This window comes from Equus quagga, chromosome 10, assembly GCF_021613505.1.
Source record: "Equus quagga isolate Etosha38 chromosome 10, UCLA_HA_Equagga_1.0, whole genome shotgun sequence".
NCBI classification, from domain to species: domain Eukaryota; kingdom Metazoa; phylum Chordata; class Mammalia; order Perissodactyla; family Equidae; genus Equus; species Equus quagga.
The window spans coordinates 60,841,910-60,868,008 of record NC_060276.1 but is presented as its reverse complement, the minus strand read 5'-3'; the positions used below and the strand labels follow the sequence as shown (position 1 = coordinate 60,868,008).

Sequence of the window (26,099 nt, the reverse complement as noted above, 5' to 3'; positions counted from 1 at the left end):
AATATTTTCTATATATAAACTCATGTCATCTGCAAATAGTGACAGTTTCACTTCTTCTTTTCCAACCTAGATCCCTTTTATTTCTTCTTCTTGTGTGATTGTTCTGGCTAGAACTTCTAACACTATGTTACATCAGAGTTGTGAATGTGGGCTTCCTTGTCTTGTTCCTGTTCTTAGAGGGACATATTTCAGTTTTTCCCCATTGAGAATGATATTAGCTGTGGGTTGGTCATATATGGACTTAATTATGTTGAGTTATTTTCCTTCTATACCCATTTTTTCAGAGTTTTTATCATAAATAGATGCTGTATCTTGTCAAATGCTTTCCTTGCATCTGTTGAGATGATCATGTGATTTTTATTCTTTTTTGTTAATGTGGTGTACCACATTGATTGATTTGCAGATGTTGAACCATCCTTGCCTTCCTGGAATAAATTCCACTTGATCATGGTGCATGATCATGTTAATGTATTATTGTATTCTATTTGCTAGTATTTTTTTGAGGATTCTTGCATCAATGTTCATCAGATATTGGCATGTAATTTTATTTATTTTGAATTGCCCTTGTTTGGTTTTGGTATCAGGGTAATTTTGGCTTCATAGAATGTATTAGGAAGCTTCCCCTCTCTTCAATTTTTTGGAAGAGTTTGCGTATAGGTATTAAGTCTTCTTTGAATGTTTGGAAGACTTCACCAAGGGAGCTGTCTGGTCCTAGAAGATAGTCCATTTTCTATTTGCCTCTTATCTCCATTAGCCTAAGCAGGTATCATCTCTTTCCCCTTCCCCTCTGCTTTATTTTTGTTACAAGTTATTCTTTTTTTGTGCTGTGAATTTGTAATTCAATTGAAGTGTTTATAGTTATTTTTCATTATTTCCTTCTCTGTAACTTTTATGTTATTGTTGTTTGCTAACCTATACTGATAGAGATCTGCAATTTTTAAATTTTTTTCTCTATTGATCTCCTCTCAAAGCTTGGTAAACCTTTGCCTTTTTGTTTCTGGTAGGAAGCCTCCCCTCATCATTTGTTCTAAGGTAGATCTAGTGGAAATGAATTCCCTTAGATTTTATGTGGGAAATGCTTTTATCTGGGAAATATTTGTTTCTCCATCATATCTGAAGGATAGTTTCACTGGATGGAGTATTCTTGGCTGAAAAATTTTAGTGTTTCAGTATTTTGAGTGTATTATTCCATTCTTTCCTAGTCTGTAAGATTTCTGCTGAGAAATCCACTGAGAACCTGTTAAGGGTTCCTTTGTAGGCTATTTTCTTCTGCCTTGCTGCCCTTAATATTTTTTCTTTGTCATTGAATTTTGAAAATTTAAATATTATATGCTTTGGTGATGGCCTTTTGCATTGATGTAATTAGAAGTTCTATTGGCTTCACATACTTGTAAGTTCAGGTATTTCCCCAGGTTTGGGAAGTTCTCAGCTATTATATCTTTGAGCAAGCTCTCTGCTCCTTTCTCCTCATCTTCTCCCTCCGGAATACTTATAATATTCATGGTACTTTTCCTAATTGAGTTGGATATTTCTCCAAGAATTTCTTCATTTTTAAAATCGTAGATCTCTCTCCTCTTCCACCTGAAGCATTTCTATGTTTCTATCTTTTAATTAATTACTTCTGTCCTCCATAAGGTCTGCTCCATTTTTTGTGGTTTCTGCAGTATTTTTTTTATCTAATTAATTGCATTCTTCACATCTAGAACTTCTGTATTGCTTTTTTAAGTGTTTCAATCTCTTTGGTGAAATTTTCCTTCTTTTCATTAGTTTTTTTCCTGAAACTCATTGAACTGTCTTTCTATGTTTTCTTGTAACTCATTGAGTTTTTTTATGACAACTATTTTGAATTCTCTGTCACTTACATTGTAATCTTCTGTGACTTCAGTATTAGTTTTTGTCATTTTCCTTCTCTACTGCAGTTTTACTGTAGTTCTTCATGGTGTTTGATGAATTGATCCTCTGCTGGTGCATTTGTGGTAGTATCAAGTCACAGATTCCACCTGCCACCACTGGAGGAGCGGGAGCTATTTTCTGATCCCGCCCCCTCTGCTGGTAGTTGAGGCAGTAAGGCCACTCTGTGTTCTCATGAGTGGCTTCAGCTACTTGGTGCATTGTACTCACTCAAGTGGGGTCTCTGTCCATGCAGGTGGTCACAGCCAGGCCACTGTGCTTGGCAGGTGGGTCCTGTTCACAAAGGTGGGGCCACTGCACTCTGATGGAGGCTTCGACTGATCTGCTGTGCTAGGTGGGAGGGGTGGTTTCATGTTGGTAGGCAATGCTCTTGTGGATGTGTCCAGATGAGCTGCTGTGCTTGGTGGGTGGGGAACCTTTCTGCAGGCTTAGCCACTGCCACCCAGTGGGGTGCATTCATGTAGGTGTGTCCACCTTGGTAGGTGGGTGGTCCCATGGGCCAGGCTACCACTCCAAAAGTGTTGGCATGCAGGTGGGCTGTCCCTGACTCCACTCACAGTTATGCCAGCTCCTCTTTGAGGATCTGTGACCTGGATCACTGCCTCTGGGGAGGGGAAGGGGTCTGTTCACCTAGTTCTACTGCTTCCTGGGGATCCACTCTGTAAACCTTCAGATGTATAGCTGCATGGATCTCTCAGGCATTCCATTATGTTGTTTAGGGAATCCTCTGTTGGGTAATGAATGTTCATTTAGCTGTAACTTACAGAGGAGAGACAAAGGGAACTACTCACTCTGCCATGATACTGATGTCACCCGTATCTCAGTGAATATTCTTATTTTCACTTATATAAATAATCAGGCCAAGTTTTTAATATAAACAAATTAGTTTTACTGTGGTAATCTTCGGTAAAAAAATGAGAGTAATTGTGGAGAGGAAAATTATGCTACACTTGTGTAAATGTTGGACTTTTGTCCTATTAATTGTCTTTGAGGCTTTGTTATATACCCATAGACTGGAATTCCCTGGCCTATAGTATTGCCTTTGGTCTTGTTCACTGTTCCCAATGCCCTCTTTGGGAAACATGAACTCACCCCACATGGGATGATCACTGGAAAATCAGTTTCTGTTGGTGTACAACCTTCTGCTGATCCCTTGTTTTCTTATGCTAGTATGATCAGTTACTGTAAGTCTCTAATGTCCTATGATTGAGCATATCATCAACAGGTTAAAGAAGCTTTCCCAGATTCCAGTTTAAAGGATCCTATTGATCACAGACTAGAGCCTGATGACTGGATATCTGGAAACATCAGAGGAAGGCAGCCCTTGAGCTCCATTGAAAAGGGCCATATCAATTCCTTCAGATATCAGGAAATCCACTCTGCTATCAGACACTAAAATAAAGCTGACTCATAATAACAACTTCCAGGAAGAGAAGTAGCTGACATCTGTTGTAGACAGCTGTCCCAGGACCCTGGACCAAGCCTGTATATCCACTTCCATGACTGTTTAATATTACCATTGTCATATTGTCCAAATGTCACTTAGGATTTTTCTGACACTGTGTTTGGTTTTCCAATCCACATTGGAATGGACCCCTGATAACAATATCTTTTTACAGTGGGCTAATTCATTTGCTACACATGAAAATCAATCTAACTGTTAGATACGTGGGCAACTCCTCCTTTCCAGTTTATGTGGGTTACCTTGGTGGATTTCTCCTCTCCAGGGCACAGACTGGAATACTTTGAAACAATTTATTATTATGTCTCAAATATGGTTCTGCCTAACGATAAATAAGATACTGCCTGTATAACCCCATTCCTATTCCCCTTGTTCATGCTTTCCAGATCTTTTTAGTTGGTTACCCTCAGGTCTGGGTTCACTTTTAAGATTGGGTCTCTGGGTCCTATCATTATTTTTGGTTTTAAGACTAAGCATCTGGTTGTTCCTTAAAATAATTCTGGCTTGCTTCCACAAATGCTCCTGGAAAATCCTACCCAAATCTTGATGACTCAACATTGTCAGACTCTCCATGTGATCATCACTGAAACCTCCATGAACTTCCACTCTGAGACCTTCACTGATCTATAACAGGTACCTGGCTGGACCCCTTCCCTGCATGGCCCAAGTTATTCGATTGTATAATTGAGTCTCATTAAGCTCTTGAGTCCCGCTGTGGGGTTAGATGGACCTGAGACAGGCAGAGGCTACCTTGGCATCGAAATGGGACAAACGCCAAATTAATCATCAATTCTGGCTGTGGCAGGTTTTGATCAAAAGAGGTAAACGTGGAATTAAAATAAAAGATAGAGGATCCCTAAAAGAGAAAGACAAGGTGCACTCTGTGTGGCTAACCGGGATCTAAAATAAAACAGAGTCAAGCGTCCATGCCAGGACGGAGGAAAAAGCAACAACTTGTATCAGTTTCAACTGAGCATTTCGTCTTGATGGATGGCCAAACACCTGATAGAGCTGATTTAGAAGACCAGTATCTGTAGGGGAACCAATGAATCAGAGGGCTTTCAAATCAATCCCTGTGGTCTATGGTCTTTGCTTTTATAAGCTCTACCCTCCCCCACCCTCTTTGGAGTGTACTTTTGATTTGTTTTAAAAACTGCATCTCCCCAGTTTGCAAATTATACGAGCAATAAAGCTTTCCTAACTAAATTCAGACATTTTTGCTGACACTTCCAAGAAATGGAAAAGCAAAACATCATGTTGATTGAACGTGTCACACTTGAACAGCATTAACTATCATTCGCTCAAATGAAATATCTTATACATATATGTGAGATATATATCAAGGTGGTTAAGAGCATGCACTCTGGAGACAGATTGATTAGATTCAATCCCAGCTCTGCTACTTCCTCGCCAAGTGATCCTGAGAAAGTTATTTAACTTCTCTAGGCCTCATTCACCTGTAACACAGAGAAAGTAACAGTGCCTACCTCATAAAGCCAATCTGAGAATTAATTGAAATAAAACACTTAGACAATATTCTCATCACAAAATAAGCACTTAAGAAATGTTAGCTACACTTAAGTATATATATGTATATGCATATTTTAACTTCATCTGTAGGTCAAAAAAAGAACAAGGATTAAGCTTGTCAAATGGCATTTTTAAGTCATTAACTGTCTTAAATCAATGTGCCTCTAACTGAATTCCGTGGATTTAGTTTGACTGGAGCAATCCCAGAGGGCCTGAAGTAACTTTAAGGAAAACTGTCAATTAATTATTACTGATATTAAATGAGCTTAAGGTGAATCAAAAAGAGCCTTTTTTCAAGGCTCTTTTTGTGAGTCTGGGTTAACTAGACCTCAAATATTTTTTTCCAGTAATTTTATTGACATCATAATGGTTTATAACATTGTGTAATTTTGGGTGTACATTATTCTTTATTAATTTCTGAATAGACTTCATTGTGCTCACCCCTGGTAGTCTAATTTTTGTCCATCACCATGCATATGTGCCACTTTACCCCTTTTGCCCACCCTCCAACCCCCTCCGCCTCTGGTAACCACTGATCTGTTCCCTTTATCCATGTATTTATTATCTTCCACATATGAGTGAAATCATGCAGTATTTGTCTTTGTATGGTTTATTTCACTTAACATCATACCCTCAAAATCCGTCCATGTTGTTTCAAATGGGATGATTTTGTCTTTTTTATTGCTCAGTAGTATTCCGTTGTATATATATACATATATATGCCACATCTTCTTTATCTATTCATCCGTAGAAGGGCACTTGGGTTGCTTCCACATCTTAGCTATTGTAAATAATGCTGCCATGAACATCGGGGTGCATAAATCTTTTGGGATCATTGATTTCAAGTTCTCTGGATAAATATTCAGCAGTGGGATAGCTGGATTGTATGGTATTTCTATTTTTATCTTTTAAGAAATCTCCATACTGTTTTCCATACTAACCAAAGCTGAAATTTTAATCTAGTTCCTTTCAGATTACTGCTTTACCTCCTTTGGGTTTTACATGTGGTAATCCTCTGGCCATTTTCAGAGTAGAATTCCAGGGTAGATTAGTCTAAACTAAGGATTAGCAACCTATGGTTTTTATGCCCTGAGCGCCATCGTACAAGATTTAGAATTGTTTGTTTAGTCTGGGCTGTTTGGTCCTGAGAAAAACTGAGGATTTAACAAAGTTGACCCATATCCTCAGTCTGAACCCCAGATTTCTAGTTCAGAATTCTCACTCGTATGGCTTTTAATGTAAGTCATTTTTTGGGAGTTTTTCATTCTGAAAAGGTTACACTAGAGGTGGAAGAACTTCTGTCTTCTCTGAAATGAGTGCAGCTATGTGGATGGCAATCACCCTCCCCCACATCTCTAGTAGAGAATATTTTTAAAATAATTTAGTGTGAGTTGCCGACAGATTGTTGCTCATCTCATATACAATGTTCTCTCCCCTACCCTGCTCCCTCCTCCCAGTTGTGAGGAAAATATCTAAATATCTGACCCTTGAAAGAGTTAAGAATAGGAAGAAAGTCTTGCAGGTCAGAAACCATTTTGGTGGGTTGAAAGGTGCAATGAAATACCCTTGAGGAAGGCTTGGAAAGAATTATTAAACAAGACTATAAAAACATAATTTTGAAAGCATAGCGAATAGAATAAAACAGTAAAAACCTACCCAAGCATCAAAAAATGCTTTATTAATAACACTATTGTGCTTTAGAGGCTACAAGGATGCATTTCTGCCTCTTAGTGATTTGCTGCAAACTAATGATTGCAATCTGTCAGTGCAAACTTGTTTAAGGAGGACAGATTAGACAATGTTAAAGACGATAAAGAAGGCAGGTGGTTCTCAGCACACAACAGGACCTAGAAAATGGTGTTTATTTTGAAAGCTAAGTATTTGATTGTCTTAGAAATGTTATTGTATAAATTCTGGGGAAGTGGCGTGTTTTTCACATTCTGGAGCAGAGTAAGGCACCTTGAGTAACAGAAATCCTGATTTGGTCTTCAAGAACGTTCATGTGATCACTTTTCCTTAAAGTCAAATGCAAGTATTACTCTTACACAGTTTTTCCTTCCTTAGAATTATTGCCTATGCTATGAGCATGAAATGCTATGTGGAAGCTAACATTTCTCAGAAATCCCATACCACTATCAATTACTTCACGAAGATGTGGAGTAGTGTTAGTGACACTCTTGTCTTCATCTTCTTGGTGTTTCTACGATTGGAACGAACCATGAGTGGTGTTGGCCTTACATTTGTTTCATTGCCACTTTTTTGTCTTATTTGGAGAGCATTAGGTATGATGAATATTTTTGTTTACGTAAAATATGTCAACTGAACTTGAGATTGCATTAGGAGCAAGCAATTTAAAATTCCAATATTTTAAATGCTATATTTGTTTTATTTCTCATAAGCTGACTGTTTTATATCTCCAGTTATATTGGAGGTGCATAATATCAAGGTTAAGAAACAGGCTCTGGAATCAGACTACCTGAATTCAAATCCTAGCTCCACTCCTTAGCCTTATGGCTTTGAGAAAGTTATATGATCATGCTAGGCCTTAGATTCCTAGTTGTAAAATGCAGGTGGTAATACTATCAACTTCTGCTAGCCTCTGTGAGAAGTGCATGACATAATGTAGACAAAAAGCTTGGCATAGATCTGGCACATCATAAACTTTCAGTAAATGTTAGCTTTTACTGCTAATGATACTATTACTGCTGCTGCTACTATAAATACTAGTGCTATTACAATATGGTATAGTAAAACAAACATATGGATGCTCTTAGTACTACTACTCAGAATTAATACTCAATATTATTGCTATTGCTAGGATGAAACCTGAAAGATTTCTCTCATTCTTCTACTTCTGAATGTTTACATCTCCCTGCCTCACCCCAATTTACAAAGAAGGAGTAAAAATCACCACTGCTTTCAGCATTATTGTTCCAACTTCCCATCCTAAACCACACTTGTATATATCTTGCTAATGTCTGGACCAATTCTATTAAAGTATTGACTGTGTCTTGGGGAATGTTGACTCCAGTAGGAAAGGATATACCATTTGTGTCTTTTCCTCAAACACTGGTGAAGGCTGGGTGACATCTGGTGAGCCAAACCACACTTGCAAAATGACTTTACCATTGGCTGCAGCTAACCTTTCTTCTCAGTTCAACACTTACATTTAAAAACGTAGTCCATTGGTGATGAAGTGAAATATACATGTGCAGCATACTTTTCATCCTGAAAACATCACAGCTTTGTTGCTAGTTAAACTGAGCTGTCTCTTTAATCTTACATTTTATAGTCTGCTTAGAAATTCAGTTTATAGGTTTATCATATTTTCTGGACATTTATATCTCTACCTTCCTCCTCCTCCACAAATAAACAGACTCTTTGTAGATTTTTCTTTGAAGACTATGAAACTTACTCTAGCAATACTGAGGGGCACATTGGGGAAATTGCTTAGGGCTTTAAGGATGAATAATAAAGCTGGCCAGGGTATGCTTTATTATCCATTAAAATGTATTTAAGTTGTACATTAACACTGAAACCACCAGCTAAATGTCATTCAAGTTCATAGAAGGCAATTTCTAGTTTATTCTAAGCCCACAGGAAAATCTCTCTAGGGTTGTAAAATGTTTTTCATCTAAACATCTTTTTTAAATAAAATTGGACCAAAAGTTTACTTTGAGCCCATGCACTATGAAAAATAGATGACAGAAAATAAAAGCAGGGATAAATGAAGAGGTTTTTCTATAAAACATTAAGACCCAACAAAAGCAAGCATTAGATACAAAGGCCAGGATTTCTATAGATTTATTTATTTATTTTTAAAGATTGGCACCTGAGTTAACATCTGTTGGGAATCTTCTTTTTTTCTTCTTCTTCTTTTTCTCCCAAAGCCCGCCGGTACATAGTTGTGGATCCTTCTAGTTGTGGCATGGGGGATGCTGCCTCAGCATGGCCTGATGAACGGTGCCATGTCCGTACCCAGGATCTGAACCAGAGAAACCCTGGGTGCTGAAACGGAGCACACGGACTTAACCACTCGGCCATGGGGCGGCCCCTATAGGTTTGCATATATAGTTTTGTGTGAAAACTCAGGAGATGAAACGAATCTTGTTTCCAATACTATTTTATTTCTAAACTATAACGTGTAGATAATCTTTAACTCTAGTATGAGGAGAGAAGAGGAAGAAATATTTACCATAATATAGACAATGAGATATCTTTAACTCCATAATCCTGGCATCACAATTTAGCTTAATACTGTGCCTAGTTATGCAGAGGAAACATGAGCTGGTCATAGGAGACCATGGTATTTTTTTCCGTTTGGCTTTAGCCATATAAAATGATATTTTTTTCAATCTGTTAAATTAGAAGTTTTCAGTAGTTGATGTGTCAGTGTATTCTAATTCCTGTTGGTTTGGGGACCACATACGATCAGTGATAAACCTGAAAAGTCAGCATCCTGGCAACATGTCAACATTACTGAAGTAATACACATAAATTGACTAAATGCAGTTTGACTGAAAGTATACTGGATGACTTTTCCATTTAGCCAAAATGATGATTTGGCTCCAAAGAAATATACTATCACTAGCTTTGAGTTCTGGTAATTTTCATATAACGTAAGGATGATTAGAAATGTTATTATATATGTTAGGTATTGTTGGAACAGCTTAAATACTCAACAGTAGAGTAGTAGTTAAACTATTAGAAAAATAATGACATAAACATAGTGATATGTGGCTTTAGTTTTATTCTGAAGCGTTAATAATAATTTTCTCTGGATGGGTGGGATTACGGGTATAAAAGAGAATTAAAAGAGCTAAAGTTACCTAAAGAGTTTTTAAAAAGAAAATTGATAGAGCTGACATTTTCAGTGGATTTAGCTTTTATTTATTTTAAGTTAATTATGCCTGCTCTAATAATTTAACTATGTTTTCATTTTCTGGAACTGTGTAAAATATTTAAATTGAATTAAAATGTTTTTAAAAATAGAAAAATTGACCAAAATTCTTAATCATTTATAGAGGCTGCAAGATTACTCCCACGGCTCTCCAAATTGCCATATAGTCCAATGAAGACGATCTGGGATGTTTTTCCAAACGAATCAATTTTGGCTAAATTGTCTCTTGGCCAACTTATTTCAGCTCTAATTTTGTGTAAGGATTCCTACTTTCAGCCCATCTGTTAAGGAAAACTGTATTCTGTTTCTGGTCTTGAAGTAAATTATCTGATAAACTCATTCATAGTAAGATTCAGAATGTAATCACTAGGAGTGAGATCTGTGGGACAAAGATTTAACCAGTGTCCTTCAAATAGTACTGTTACATGACCGAGCACTTACTTCTCTCATGGTTAAGATTAGTTTTTGAGACTATAGACAAGTGTGAGTAATAAAAAGCTTTGGCTGAGACATGAGTTTCATAACTCTAGACTTTAGGTGGCAGGAGAAAAACCACTTTTCTTCAAAGCCTTAAACTATCTAGAGGCCTGGCTCATTAAAGATTAAAACCAGCACAGGTCACATTACTTAGGTTTTAGTTCGTTAGCTTGGGTCAGCTCTGTAGTATGTATAAGACTGAAGAGAAGTATTATATACTGATTGTAGAGACTGCATTTGCAGAATATCCCAGATAATACACATGGGCCTAAGGAAAGGAGCTGTACTGCTTTCATTCTAAAAAACTGAGAAGAATCAAAAGGAAAAACCAAAACAAAATCAACTGCTTAAAGACAAGTCTCTCAAAGTAATTTTAGGAAGTACCCATTTTAATAGTTTAGTTTAGGCTTTTAAATTATTCATCACAAATCCTTAGAATTCCAATGTAGTTTAACACTAATTTATTATAACGCATTTGTAACTTTTTCTTTCTGTTGATTAATTACTAAACTACTCTTCTTACTGGAAAATGTGGGAGTTCTTGTGCTGACTTTCCTTGTGAACAAATGTCATATGAATAGTCATGAGAAAAGACCAAGTTATTATAGCCTATGGAGGATTGAGGGGAGCAATCTGTTTCTCCTTTGTTTTTCTGCTGCCAGAGTTTTCCAGAAAGAAGCTCTTTATTGCAGCAATCATAGTTGTTATTCTTGTTACTGTTATTGTGCAGGTAAAAATCTATTAAAGTAGTACAATTTGAAATCTTCTACTTAGATGCAAATAAATGGGCCAATATTCTTTTTCAGGATCTTGAACTGAGGTAGTTTATATTTAGGAGAGACAATTATAGCATGTGAAATAATTTCTACCATAACTCAAACAGGACATATACAAAAGCTGAGATGGGGTTTATTTTTAAATCAATACGGGAATAGGAGAATGCGTCATTTATTTAAGTGGTTGACACCAATAGCTTTACAACAAATACTGCATTTTAGTGACTTGGAAAGATAAGGTTGAGGTTCAGAGCAGAAGAGGAAAGAAAATGCTTTAAGAATTTCATTCTAATTTTTCTCTTGAATTATTTCTTTGGCCTGTACATATCACCGTTTCTCTCTAATTGCTAATTCACTACACTTCAGTTCTATAAAGCTGGCCAAAAGAATCTTGGAAAAAATGTCTAAAAACCTATTCAGTAACTAAATGAGATAGTTGTTCAAATTTTGGCCAAATTTTTTAAACTAGGATAATGATTTTGGATATTTGTGTGTGTGTGTGTGTGTGTGCGCGGTGGGATAATATAAGCAAGAATATATGAATTTGGCAGACTTCCCTTTAAACAAAATAATTATTTCTTTTAAATGGGTGAGATGATTTCTTAAGTTTTAAATATATTTTCTTTGTTTTGTAAATGACTGAGTCTACTTTATTGTCTTCTCATTTAAAAATTCATTAATTGTATTAAATCAGCCCAAAATCAAATTATGTTTTCATCTAAGCTGACCTTCACTTTAATATATGTGTCAGGTAGCAAAATTTTACTTCAAAATGCAAAGTAATTTTAAAGAATTAACTTCCAATTCCTATATCTTTTAGAATTCTTAATATCTCTGATAATTTATCAATAACACTCATATTGTCCTTTAATTTTACATTTCTCCCAAGTATTCAAATGCATATTACTCCTAGAGACTTCATCATTTGACATTTACATTTCCCATTGTTTCAAATAATGCTGTAATCTATTTAAGACTCTGACTGGAGAGTTTGGGTGAAGTTAGGTGTTTGGGGAGTTGTTGCAATTGAAGAGAGAGTGTGCAGTAGAGAACTTCTCATGTCATTCCAGCACCATCTAGTGGTTAGAATATTTGCAGCAATGTTCTTTTTGTATATGAATTAAAACCCATTGGGAAGAAAAGTATAAAATTACAATATTACATTCTACTTATCGGCGATTAGTAAAGTTGCTGTGATGTGCTTCAGGAAGATTAGTGCCTGGTCCACCATCAGTAGAACATGTCTTATAAATTTTTTTCTGTGATATAGTGGAAATGCTCTGTAGTCACTTGGCCATTTTCCCCTGTCTTCTTGAGGGGAAAAAAGGATTGGAGTTAAAATCACAATACCTGGGTGCTAATCACAACTTTATTCCTAATGAGATTTCTAATCTCGAACATGTTACTGATTACTCGGTATCCTTTTTTGTAGAACTAGGGTACAGGACCAATCTTTCAGGGTTGTTTTGTTATAAAGATCAAATAGAAATATAAGTTTAAAAGCACTTTATGTTTGTAAGGTATATTGTTACTATTATTATGACCAAGGGCACTTAAGAGACTTTTCACATACTGTCTCCACCTGTCAATTCCACTTAACTACAATTTGGATTCTGTCCTCACTGTCCCATCAAAATTGATCTTGCCAAAGGCTCTGCGGGCCTCCATATTGCCAAGTTAGGTTGAATTCTTTTGTCCTAATATTAAGAAACTTGTCAGCAGAGTTTCATACAGTAGACTGCTCTCTCTTTCTAGCAATACTTTCTTTTCTGCTTTTCTTGACATCATACCCTCCTAGTACTTCTGCCTTTCTGGACATTTCATAGTCTTCTTTGCAAGCTGATCCTCCTTTATTAAGCCTCTAAATGTGAGAGTTCTCCAGAATTAGGTCCTGAATATTCTGTTCTCACTACATTTTTTTCATTAGGTGATTATATTTATTCTCATGGCTTCAAAGGCAATACAAATCTGATGACTTCCAAATGTTTACCTCTAGTCCAGATATCTACTCTGAAGTCTAGCTGTGTATATTCAACTATTACTTCATAATTCCACTTGTATGTCTCACAGGAACTTCACAGCCAATATGTTCACAAAGGACAAATCTTATCCTCATCTGTTCTTCTCCTTCCATCTTAGTCAATGGCACTGACATCTACCCAGTTACTAAAGCAAGAAATATAGGATACATCTTTGATTATTTCCTTTTTAAATCCCTCACATCAAACCTTGTGTTTCTAACTCCAAAATATATCTTCAAACCATGTATTTGATTTTTAGAAAGACGTTACCAGATACAATGAATTGTATTAATATGTTTTGATTCACAACACACTAGAATCATTGGCCCATACATGTTATTGATTGATTGATTGATTTTACACTTCTAATAACTGTGAATCCAGCACTCAACCTGAGAAAGGGAAAGTTAACAATAACCTATGCAATGCACGCCCATCCTGTTTCCTTGCCTCTCACTCTCTCAGGTAACTGATATCCTGAATGTATTTTTTACCATTCTCTTGCCTTTTAAAAAGTAGTTTTTGAAATAACATATTACCCACATAGACACATGCACATAAATAATATATTGATTTGTTTAAATTTTTTTTAACTTTATAAAAGTGGATGTGTGTGTGTGTATGTTTATATTTTGCATGCAGCCTTTTGGAATGTTGCCTGATAACATTATATTAGTAATATTTATTCATATAGTTGTGAGTAGTAGCCCCTTATTTTCACTGCTCTGCAATATTGTATTTTATGGTTATACACCAATTTATTTATGCACTGTCATTTCAATTGATTTTTTTTCTCTTTTCTTTTTTGCTTTTACAAATGTTGTTGCCATGAATTTTCTTGTATGTGTCTCCTTGTGGAATCTCTAAGCTATTCTCTATTCCTATTGCCATCCTCTTAGTCTAAGGTACTATCATCTGTTTCCTGAACTGCCTTAAAATTTTCCCTATTTTCCTTTCCTCCTTCAATCTATTATTCCCACAGGACCAAAACCAATTTTTTAAAAGGACAAACTTTGCTACTTACCTTCCAAAAATACTTCTATTGCTTGTTTCTGAACTTTTAGTAAAATCCCAGAAACTTAGCATGGTTATAAGCTGCAACAAATATGGTTCACTTGTACTTTTGAAACCTCATGTTTTGGGGCCATTCTCTTTCTTGTCCACTGTGTTTTAACAGCCTGTTTAACTTCTTCAAATGTGACAAACTTTTTCTTATCTTGGGGCTTTCAAACATGTTATTTCCTCTCCCTAAAACACCATCTTCTAAGTTGCTTGCATGTCTGGCTTCCTCTTATCTTTTAATTCTCAGCAGATATACAACCTCCTCAGAGAAGCCTTCTGAGAGCGCTCTATTTACATGGATTCCCACTCCTTTGTTGTTCTGTATCATTTCACCGTGGATTTTTTCCTTTGTTAAAAAACAAAGTTCGACTGAGTCAATTTCAGATAGCTGATTGGTTTTATTTTACAACACAAAATTCAATTGAATAAATTTTAGAGATATTATTGGCTTTATTCAATGATTCATGAACCAGGCAGTATCCAATCTAGCAGATAGAAAGGGGCTCCAAGGAGCTATACAAAATGAAAGACTTTTACAGGCAGAGGGGAGCAAGAACAAAGAAGTGACTAGGCAAAAAAGCACACTGGTTATTGCAAGGTTTCCTACTGCACAGTTATTGCAAGAGGATGGCACGGGTCTGTCTGACAGATTACCTAACTAGTGCTGATCAGGTGATTCTTTTTTTTTTTCTTTTTTCTGCGGACGATTCACCCTGAGCTAACATCTGTCCCAATATTCCTCTAGTTTTTAGTATGTGGGCCAGCACAGCATGGCCACTAACAGAGTGGTGTAGGTCTGTCCTGGGAACCAGGCTGGGCTGCCGATGTGGAATGTGCTGAACTTAACCACTAGGCCACGGGGGCGGGCCCTGATTAGGCTCTTCTTGATTGACCGGTTTAAGATTCCGTTTTTGGGAGAGCTGAAACTGTAATTAAGTCTCTGCTGATGTGGGGTGTAGCATAAGCATTCCCATTTGGGGTTTATTGTCTTGTTTTTAACACTTTCATAGAATGTATTACTATATCTATCTACCTATTATTTACCTGTCTTTCTATTTAACTTTCTATGGATCCATCTATTAATCATTTAGTTATTTTCTTTTCCACTTGTGTGATGTTTGTCTCCTCTACTATGTTATTAGTCCCATAAATGCAGGAAATATGTATGGTTTATTCACCGCTATGTAATCAGAGTCTAGTATAATATTTGCTCCAATGAAATGTGCAATAAACATCTGTGAAAAAAAAGAAATAAATGAATAAATAGTAAATAAAAGTTAATTTGGAGTATGGATATGAATTATGAACATATATAAATCTTTGAAATCAAGGCCATGTTTTTTTTTTTAAACCACGGCCTTGATTTATTCAATACTTCATTTAACCAGATATGCTAGTTACTACAGAGATTCAGCCACACGGCATAAAATTTTGTCTCTTGACTGTATTTTACTTCTTCAAATTGACAGAGTATAATAGTACAAAATACATAAACTGAGCTAAATGGGGAGATGTCACCGAGTCTGGTTGGTTTGACATCTTTCTTTTAGAAGCATTAATTTTGATCTATCCCTAGTAGACTGAGTAGAATGAATTAAGGTAAGTGAGGATGGAGAGTAGTGTGGATGGGTTTAAAAATGCAAATATGGAGTCACCCTTTTAAAAAAGACCAGGTCATTAGGCAGACCCGCTCACACTGGGAAGCTTTTTGCTTGTGATAAGCACTGTTAAAAGGATGTAGTTCTATCCCATGAAAGCATTGTATCATAATTTTTCAAATGTCAGAATAAATTTAGTGGGAGCTCACAACTCAAATGTCGCCTAAAAAGCAAGAATTACACAAAATTACATATGGAAACCGTGTAAGTAGGATGATCCCCTGACTTTTGGTAATTCAGATGCATTTACAAAAAATTGCATAGTTCCAAATTGGTAAAGAATCTCTGTGGAAACATGCTCTTTTGGTGTGTTAAAGAAATCAGGGCCACAATAAGGCATTTCTGTCATTTAAAAGTGCCAAAGAGCTGATGAAGAGCTAGGACATCTCTGAATTTCTTTTAAGTTTCAACTTTAACGTTAATGGAAATTATTATCTGCTTCTTTCCACATTTATGAAATAAGGTGAAAATGGCAACTTTATGGGAATGCATTTTCGAAGTCTTTTGAAAATGACAAAGTAGTGTGAAAGCTCGCTTGAAAGCAGTAGGTTTTATTGTTTGTTTACAGCCATTTTTTTCCATATTCCACCTCAGGTTTTTGACTTTGGTTGATAGCTTTCTTTCTTAAAGCCCTTGTTCCCACATGTAAACTCTAGGACAAATCTCCACTCCTCTTTTAGTTTTCATTCAACCATAGTTTGGTTTAAAAAACCAAAAGAAAACTTAATATTTTGGACAATTTCTAACTATCCATTTTCTCTCCTCCTTACTTTACCATTTTAGTTTCACTCTTGCTTTCTCTTCTCTCTGTCTATAGAAGATGAACAAACAAACATCACTCAGCCTTGCTGTTAGATCATTTAATGATATTTTTAAATATGCATGCATTCGAAGTCTACAAAACTAATATTCCAATTACTATATTTCCAATTTAGGGTACTGTTATGTCAGGTCCAGGCAGGTAGAACAGGTGTTAAGTGAATTTAGACTATGTAGTCAATCTGTTTAATTAAGGATTTAAGAATAAATATAAATTCAGACTCTCAAAATGACATAACTAGGCAAATTTCTCTAATAGTGAATATGTGGAATTCGTTATCCCTATCATTCTCATTGCTTTAAATTCAGAGTGTCTACCCAAGGGAAAAATCCGAGCTTGTGGACCAGATCTGGTAGAAATAGCAATAATCTGCTAGATAAGAGCTGTTTATACAGGTTTTTTCCTATCCTCTGCTCTTATAAACATAACTGTAATTCAAACGATCCTATGTGACTGTGATCTAAAAGACAGATTGTAAGATTAATACTCAATCTTTATCAGACATAGTGGCCAATCAGTGCTCTCCATAGTCTAATTTTCAGTTTTAACTAGACCACGCATTTGCATAACACTGTGCAAAGTGCTTTCACATTTATTATTTCACTTTCTCACTCATATTACTTACATTAATGTTGTTGATGTAGCCAACAAATGTTTATTGAATGACTACTATATGCCAGGTAGCATTCAGAATGCTTGGAATACAGCAATAAGCAAAGTACACACTGATTTTTGACTTCTTTAAGCTTATTACCTAATCAGCATAATTTATTTTAAAGGTTAAATATGAGACTTCTGACACATTTGATTTTATCTCATATTATTACTAGTAGCACTGGCAATATGTTCATTTTTCCAGAAGATCAGGCAATGAGATAACCACATCAAAAAACATAGCGGGGCTACCTCTCAGCACAAAAATCTAAGAAGACGATTTAAACTGCTAACCTCTCTCATCCCAGAGGACACTCAAAAATTTAAGACTTGTGCATATATGAAGATGTTTTATTTTAATCATTTTGACTTCTAACTAGTTTAACTACTTTACTTTAGGAAAATTTTTGGAACTTCAAATATGATTTCTCATTCGTGAATTGATGTTGCAATATAATAGAAGAGCGATTTAGAATTATGCAATCTGAGCTAAAGAGTTATTCATCTTTAAAACTTACTTTATTGACATTAAGAATCTTTTAACTTGTTTTCAGGTTTCTTATCTCTAAAATGAGGGGTTTCTTAATGTGATCACTATTAGCTTTTTGTTAGAACAATTCTTTATTCTTTGGCATCCCTGATCCCTGCCCACTAAATGCCAGTAGTAAGTGACAGTCATTGTGACAACCAAAAATTCCCCCTCCCCATATTTTAAGAATGACTGAGAACTACCTTATCATCTCAGATTCCATTCAGTCCTAAAATTCCTATAACCCAAAAAAAGGGAAATCTCCAAAGAGCAACTTGGCTTACAGTAGCCATCCACGGGAACTCCTTCAAATTTCCAACATACCCGCATCTGCTCCTATCCTTTCTTCTTCTTACAACAGAGCTAGGAGTTCCTATCTCAAGTTATGCTCTGCAACCTATTCTTTTCTTTTTTAAAAAAAATTTTATTGAGTTAATGATAAGTTACAATCTTGTGAAATTTCAGTTGTACATTATTGTTTGTCAGTCATGTTGTAGGTGCACCCCTTTACCCTTTGTGCCCACCCCCACCCCACCTTTCCCCTGGTAGCCACTAATCTGTTCTCTTTGTCTACATTTTAAAATTTCTCATATAAGTGGAGTCATACAGAGATTGTTCTTCTCTATCAGGCTTATTTCACTTGACATTTCCCTCAAGGTCCATCCATGTTGTTGCAAATGGGACGATTTTGTTCTTTTTTAATCTATTCTTTTCTTGTCTTGCATTATCAATCATTTGTTTTCTCTCACATATATTCACACTCTTCTTCTCAGCTAGATCCTTGATCTTTCCCATCAGCTTTAAACAGGCTTAAGTTACTCCTGTTTAAAACACAATACAATTAAACTAAAGTATACTTTCCCTTGACCTCATAGCCTTTGTTGTTCTCACCTCTCTTGTTAAGGTTACTAATGGGCATTTTCCATCCTCATTTCACTTGAGCTTTCAGCAGGATTTCACTTGAGTTAAACTCCCACCTTCTTGAAATATTCTGTTTCTTGTGTTTTGTGACAACTCACTTTCTGATTTTCCTCTTACCTCCTGATTCCTCTTTCTCTGTCTCTTTTGTAGGCTTACTCTCATTGTTACATCACTAAATATCTGACTTCCTCAAAGATTCCTCTGGGCCCCTTTCTCTTCTCATTCTTTACTCTTTCCCTGATGATCTCATCCATACCTACATACAGCTTCATTTACTGACTCTACACATATGACTTACAAATTTAGATCTCCAGTCTAAATATCTCCTTTGAATTCTAGAACATATAGTCAACTGTTTTCTTGATATCCTCACTTAGATATCTTACAGGAATCTTAAGCATTTTATGTCTGAAATTTAACTTTTAATTTTTCCTGTTAATCTGATTTCTACTTTTAGCTGAGTATTAATATCCTCTACCGCTTTTGCTCAAGCATGAAATCTTATCATCATGTTTTATACCTCCCTCTCATCACACTGCTCTCCCTTCATGTCTACTTGTTCACCACATCTGTTTCTCTATATCTCCTCTGCCAACATCTTTGTCTAAGCTCTTACCAACTCTTACTTGGAATGCTAAAATGCTCTCCTAAACATTCTTCTCATATCCATTAAGGCTCATTTTCTACACTTCTTTCACACTCCAGCTAAAGTGATCTTTGTAAAGCATGAATCTGGTCAGGCCATTTCATTAATCTTGGAAAAAAGTAAAAAAATAGTTAACCCAGCTTGAAAAGCTTTGCATTATCTAACTCCAGCCTATCTCTCTAGTCTTAACAATAATATGATTTCACTACAATCTACAGCCCAACCACACAGGGTTTTCAGTTTCTCTAATGTGCCAGGCCTTCTCCTACCTTAGGGACCTTATCAATGATATTTCTTCCTCAGCCTGGAATGCTTCTTTCCCCTTCATGTAGTTACTGTCTACTCATCTTTCAGATCTTAGCTTAGGTGTCACATCCTTGAAAAACTTCCTCACCCTTCAGTTTAAAATGTGTTACTTTGCGTCAGATGGAGAAAGACAAATACCGTATGATTTCACTCGTATGTGGAAGACAAATTAAAGAAACACATATATACAGAGAACAGATTGGTGGTTACTAGAAGGGAAGGGAATGGGCGAGGGCAAAAAGGGTAAAGGGAGTTATTTGTACCATGATGGATAAAAACTAGACTTTTGGTGGCGAACATGATGTAGTCTATACAGAAGTTGAAATACAATGATATATATCTGAAATTTATATAATGTTATAACCAATGTTACCTCAATAAATAAATAAAATTTTGTCATAAACCAGCTTCATTTCCTTCAGAACACTTATCTCAGGTTGTAACTGTTCATTCATTAGTTCAATTATTCGACTAACGGCTCTCTCCCTGAGATATTACATACACTGTAAGCTCTGTAGGGCTACAGGCCCTTTTGACTTTACCTCCCCATTGTAACTCCGGTGCCTAATACAGAATCTGGCGCATAACGCATGCTCAATGAATATTGTGGCACAACTTAATGAATAATTATTAATATAGAATGTTTACTTCTTTTATTATGCCTCAAGACAATATTAAAGTAACATGACAAGAGGACTGTAATCTCATTCTTAATGGATAATGAATAAGGACAAAATGATGTGCCTGAGATAATTGGCAGAAATTGAAATGAAAGTCTCTTGCAGCATGTTGGCTCTGTGATTAGACTACTGCTTTCTATTTTTAAAATATGATGCTAAATATTTTTTATAGGTTTTATTAGATGACCTAGGTTTTTGTATACAGTATGTATCTTGATATTTGGGAGAGAAAATCCCAGCACTTCTCTATGGTGCTAGTCCAATGATCTTTCTGAATTTTAAGACCATGTTCTAAATTCCGATCATGGTCACATTTAGACAAGTGTGCATGCACACACAGAGACAGACACACATACATGCACACACCAGATAAATATTCAAGTGCTAACTTCATATGAAAGGAATGTGGTATTTTTGTTCCTCATTTTGTAGGGGATGAATATCTGTCCTCTTGTTAACTTATTAGATGTGACAAAAAGAAGAGAGATCTCTCCAACTGTGAGTGAACAAATTCTCACTTTGGGTGAGATGTCTATATATCATCTTGGTGATGTTGTTGACTGAAACTAACCCTTATATGTTAGGCCTTTACATGTTAGGTCTTTTATATTTGGATTTCTCTCCAAATAAAAGGAGACATTCATTTTATGACTTCTGAATACATATTTGTTATTTTGTGCCCATCTATAATTTGAAAATCAAGAAATCAGTTCTTTCAGTAAGGGGTAAGAGCAATGAAAATCTGGATCCTAGCCTTTGTTCTATTACTACCCAGCTTCCCACATTATGTTTTTTTTTAAAGGAATTTTTTTTTTGAGATTGTCACTTGAGCTAACATCTGTTGCCAATCTTCTTTTCTTCTTCTTCTTCTTCTCCCCCAAGCCCCCCCAGTACATAGTTGTATATTCTAGCTGTAAGTCCTTCTCTTTGTGGTATGTGGATGCCTCCTCAGCATGGCTTGATCAGTGGTGCCATGTCTGCATCCAGGATCCAAACTGGCGAAACCCCGGGTGGCTGAAGTGGAGCGCGCTACCTTAACCACTTGGCCATGAGGCCAGACCCTCTAAATTATCTTAGGAAAGTCTTTGTGGCCTTGGTTTCCTAATCAGTAAATTAAAAGGGCTGTTTATGTGATCTCTGAGGGACTATCCAGGTTGAATAATTTTGAATTATGAATGTTTTTAGTCCAAATTATGATTATGAGTGTTTTGGGTTTCTTTATCATACTAATTCTTAACACTAGAATGAATTTGTAAATGTGAACTCTATATCACTTGGTTTTATCTTGTTATGGAAATAGAATTTGAGTTGTTGTTTATCCCAAGCAGGCTGCTATAAAATATAACAGAAATATGGAAATATAGAAAATATTAAAAGTAATTTAAGATACTCTTAGATTTATTAATATTGAAAAAATCTGGGAATTTTAATCAAAGAGAAGAAGAGCACTTAGTGTTCATTTTGCTTCTAATTTCAATGTGGCACAGTTCATGATTTTCTGGTATACATTTTCTACACATATAATGGCTTTCTTCATGTAAAACACATAAGTCATTAATATTATGATCTAAGGATGTGTACATACAAGCATGACTAATTCAACTTACAGTCTTTTCTTCAAATTTTAATACTTGATTACTCTAATTGTAAAAAGAAATATGTTGGGATTTTATTATAAATGAATGACATTTTTAGGTTATTTTAGGGGAAATTCATGTTTTTGCTGTCTTATTCCTACCATATGAATGACTTTTAATGACCACATAATATATATTATATTGATAAGAAATAATTTATTTAACCAATATATAAGACCAAATCAAGCTTTATATTCTTTTTTGAACTTTATATTTTAAAAATGTCAAGGATACAGAATTTCAAAGATAGTTCAATGAATACACATGTGCCCTTTACCTGGATTCATTATTACCTTTTCCACCTTTGCTTTACCACTCTCTGTCTACATATTCACATGTTATAATTATCATTTACTGAGTCATTTGAGACTAAGTTGCAAACATCCTGACTATTCACTGCTAAATACTTCAGCATGTATTAATATTTCCTAAGGAAAAGGACATTCTAGTACATAATCACAACTATTTATCAAATTCAGAAAGTTTAAAATTGATACAATAGTGTTATCTAATATAATTCCATATTCAAAATTTTGCCAAATGTCCCAGCAATGATTTTTATAGCATTTTTTCCTCCTGATCTAAGATCATACATTGCATTTAGTTGTCATATCTTTTTAATTGCCTTTAATCTAAAACTGTTTTTCAGCTTTTTGTTGTCTTTCATGGCACTGGCATTTTTAAAAATTTGTTTTGTTTTGTAGAATATCACTAAAATCGGATTTATTATTTCCTCATAGATATATTTAGGCTATGCATTTTTTGTGATGTTATGTCAAATTAAACATTTAATCTTAGTATTTAAAGCCCTTTGTCAACTACCCCCTCTTCCCCATCCTTGACCCAGATCTACCCAACTTGCTTTTTCCTAAATCTCTTACAGAGTTCCTTATTTTCTTCCATACATTTTATTCATGATGCTCCCATTACACAGAACGACATTTTTTTCACACATACCCCCATTTCTTCAGGAGCAGCTCACGGTGCATATTTTCATATAAGCCTTCTCTAACTCCACTTTTTCCTATTTATTTCCTAAATTTGAATTTTCTTGTAGTATTTATACACATAGTCATGCCAAATTTGAACTCTACTGTCAATGCACATGCTTTGATCTCTATCCACTTCTTTGTCTTGCCTCTCCAATTTGGTCCTAAGTCCTTTGAGGACAGGGGCCATGTCTTTTACATCTTTTGTTTCCTTCACTGTACAAAGTTCAGATCTTTGATAGATGAATGAATCTGTCATATGATACCAATTGATATGCGCATTTTCAATTTTAAATAGAATGTCTCTAGTGCTCACACTTTAGATTTATCCCACTAGAGTCAATCAAGCCAAGGGAAACAAAGACTATGAAGAAAAAACTCTTGCACCAAAGATAGAAATATTAGCTAAGCTGTAACAGATTAGGCATTGGATATAATTAGGAAGGATATCATCATGAGTATTTTCTTATTTAACAAGCCAGGTCTATGTAATTAAAACGCAATGGAGGGCTCAATATATATTTAATGTATTTGAGAAATATACAGAATAATTCTGATTAATTCAGGATCCTAAATGTGAATCCTCTTTTATCTAAATTATACAGATTGGCTCTCATTATTCTCTGAAATGATCATAGAAATATTTAAATTTCCCTTGGTCTAATAATATATATATATATATGGCAATATTAAGATAAGAAGCATGCTAAATATTTAGGATTTTATATGTATTTATTAATGATAATATCTTTCAGAATTTGAATGGAGAATAAACTTTTAATTACAAGATTATCATAAAAATGTTGTAAGTTTGTGTATACAGGAAAAGTCAGTTCAATTATCATTAGATGATAGCATACTCAAGAAAATTCTCAAAGTCACTTCATATCCATTAGGGCGGCTATTAAAAAAAATAGAAAATAACAAGTATTGGCAAAGATGTGCTGAAATTGATACCTTTATAATTGTTATTTAGGATGTAAAATGGTGCAGCCACTGTGGAAGATGATGCGATGATTCCTCCAAAAAGTTAAACATAGAATTACCATGTGATTCAGCAATTCCACTTCTGGGTATATGTCCAAAAGAAGTGAAAATAGAGACTGGAAGAGATATTTGAATACCCTTGTTCAAAGCATCATTGTTTACAGTAGACAAAGTGTGGAATGACCTAACTGGCCATTAGCAGATGAATAGATAAACAAAATGTAGTATACGCATACAACAAAATAGTAATCAGCCTTAAAAAGGAAAGAAATTCTAACACGTGCTACAACATGGATGAACCTCTAGGACATTGTGCTAAGTGAAATAGGCCAGTTACAACAAGACAAATACTGTATGATTCCGTTTATATGAGGTACCTAAAATAAGCAAATTCATAGAGACAGAAAGTAGAATTGTGGTTTCTGAGGTCTAGGGGAAGGTGAGAATCAGGAGTTATTGTTTAATGGGTACAGTTTCAGTCGGGGAAGGCAAAGCAGTTCTTGAGATAGATGGTGGTGATGGTTGCACAAAACTGTGAATATATTTAATACCACAAGATTGTACATTTAAAAATGGTTAAAAAGGGGGAAAAAAGAAAAATCTAAAGCCCATTTGAAACGCTTGTATGAAACAGCATAATTCTGATGCCTGGTCTCAGTCATCAAAGTTAATTTGATTTGCCATTTTCCTTGCATAATGAGTAAGTAATTTAAGTTAAATTTCAATCTATTGAAATTCTATCTATATCTTTATTAAAGCCATTTTTGAGCATGTACTATCAACACTGTATATACACTTATTTGGTTGTATATAGAGTCTACAATGGTATGGATAAGAAAATGTTTTAGCACTCATGAACACAACTGTCCTTGGAAATATTTTTGCTTATATATCTACTAGTCTAGATATGCAAGTATATTTTTAAATACTGAGATAAATGGATTTAAGAGTAAAAATTCCCTGAATGCCTGGATTTGCTACCCTTAAAGCTGAGAGTTCTGCTTTTTAATGTGCCTTTCTACACTCCTCACTCACCACCCCACCCTCAATTAGCCTTGCAGAGCATCGTTATAATGCATCTATTTTTTGATACTTCAGCTTTCATGAATGTGTTTGTGGAATTCATATATTTACGTGTTGAATCCTTATAAGGAATCCAGATATATATGTATATATTTTTTGCAGGCACAACCATGAAACAACCATGTTAATTACATCCTCAGCACCTCTGGATCAAGACTGTATGGATAATACTCAAGAAATATTGACCACAAATCTTTATAAAATCAGGAGAGTGGTAAGATTTTTTCAGTACATATTATTTTATTAGTCACACAAATAAAATAAATCTAGTTACTTTTCTTTTTATCATTCCAAATGAACCTTGCTCCCCATATATGTCACAGAAATATTGTCAGGGTAAATGAAATGACATCAGTGTTTCAGTCACATTCAGACTTGTTAGTCATAGAAAAGTACTTTAACATTTTCTATTTAATAGATAGTGCAGTGCATTACATGATGCCCAAGGGTCCTGAAAGATGATGACATTTTCTTAAATATACATTTTTTTTACAGTAAACTCTAAGCTACTTAGAAAATTACAAAAATTGGGTATTTCAGTTATTTATTTTTGCTAGAAAACTGCCAAATTCTTAAAAGTTTAGATTATGATAAAATAGACCGAATACATCTAGATTGAAGAGTATGTAATATTTATTTGATAATTCAGAAATATGGACATTCCTAAGCTCATTAAAATCCTGTCTTTCTCTCTTCCTCACCGAAAAAAAAAATTTGCACATGAACAGGTACAATCTCATTTTGAAATTTAAAAGTTTACTTTCATGTTAGAAATGGTTTGATTTAAACTCGCATATTTTTAGGTCATTGCTTTTAAGACAATTTTTGCCTGTGTACATTTTGTAACCCTGGATAAATAAACGTAATGGAAATGCCAGTTAACATAAATGTCAAAAGCATTCTGTTTGGTAGCATGCTGGATGGCAGAGTTACTGTGTGATGGAGAGGCTTAGACAATAGAGCTCAATAGATATGAAAATTACTTTGAGCTCTTGAAAGAAAAGCTGGAAAGCAATTACAGCAATAAATATCTAATAATAATAGATAAAT

General features: G+C 35.1%; 1 pseudogene; it reads left to right on the top strand.

Moving 5' to 3' along the window:
• Positions 1 to 26,099, top strand: part of LOC124245458 (sodium/hydrogen exchanger 2-like) — a 140,371-nt pseudogene that overhangs the window by 52,595 nt on the left and 61,677 nt on the right.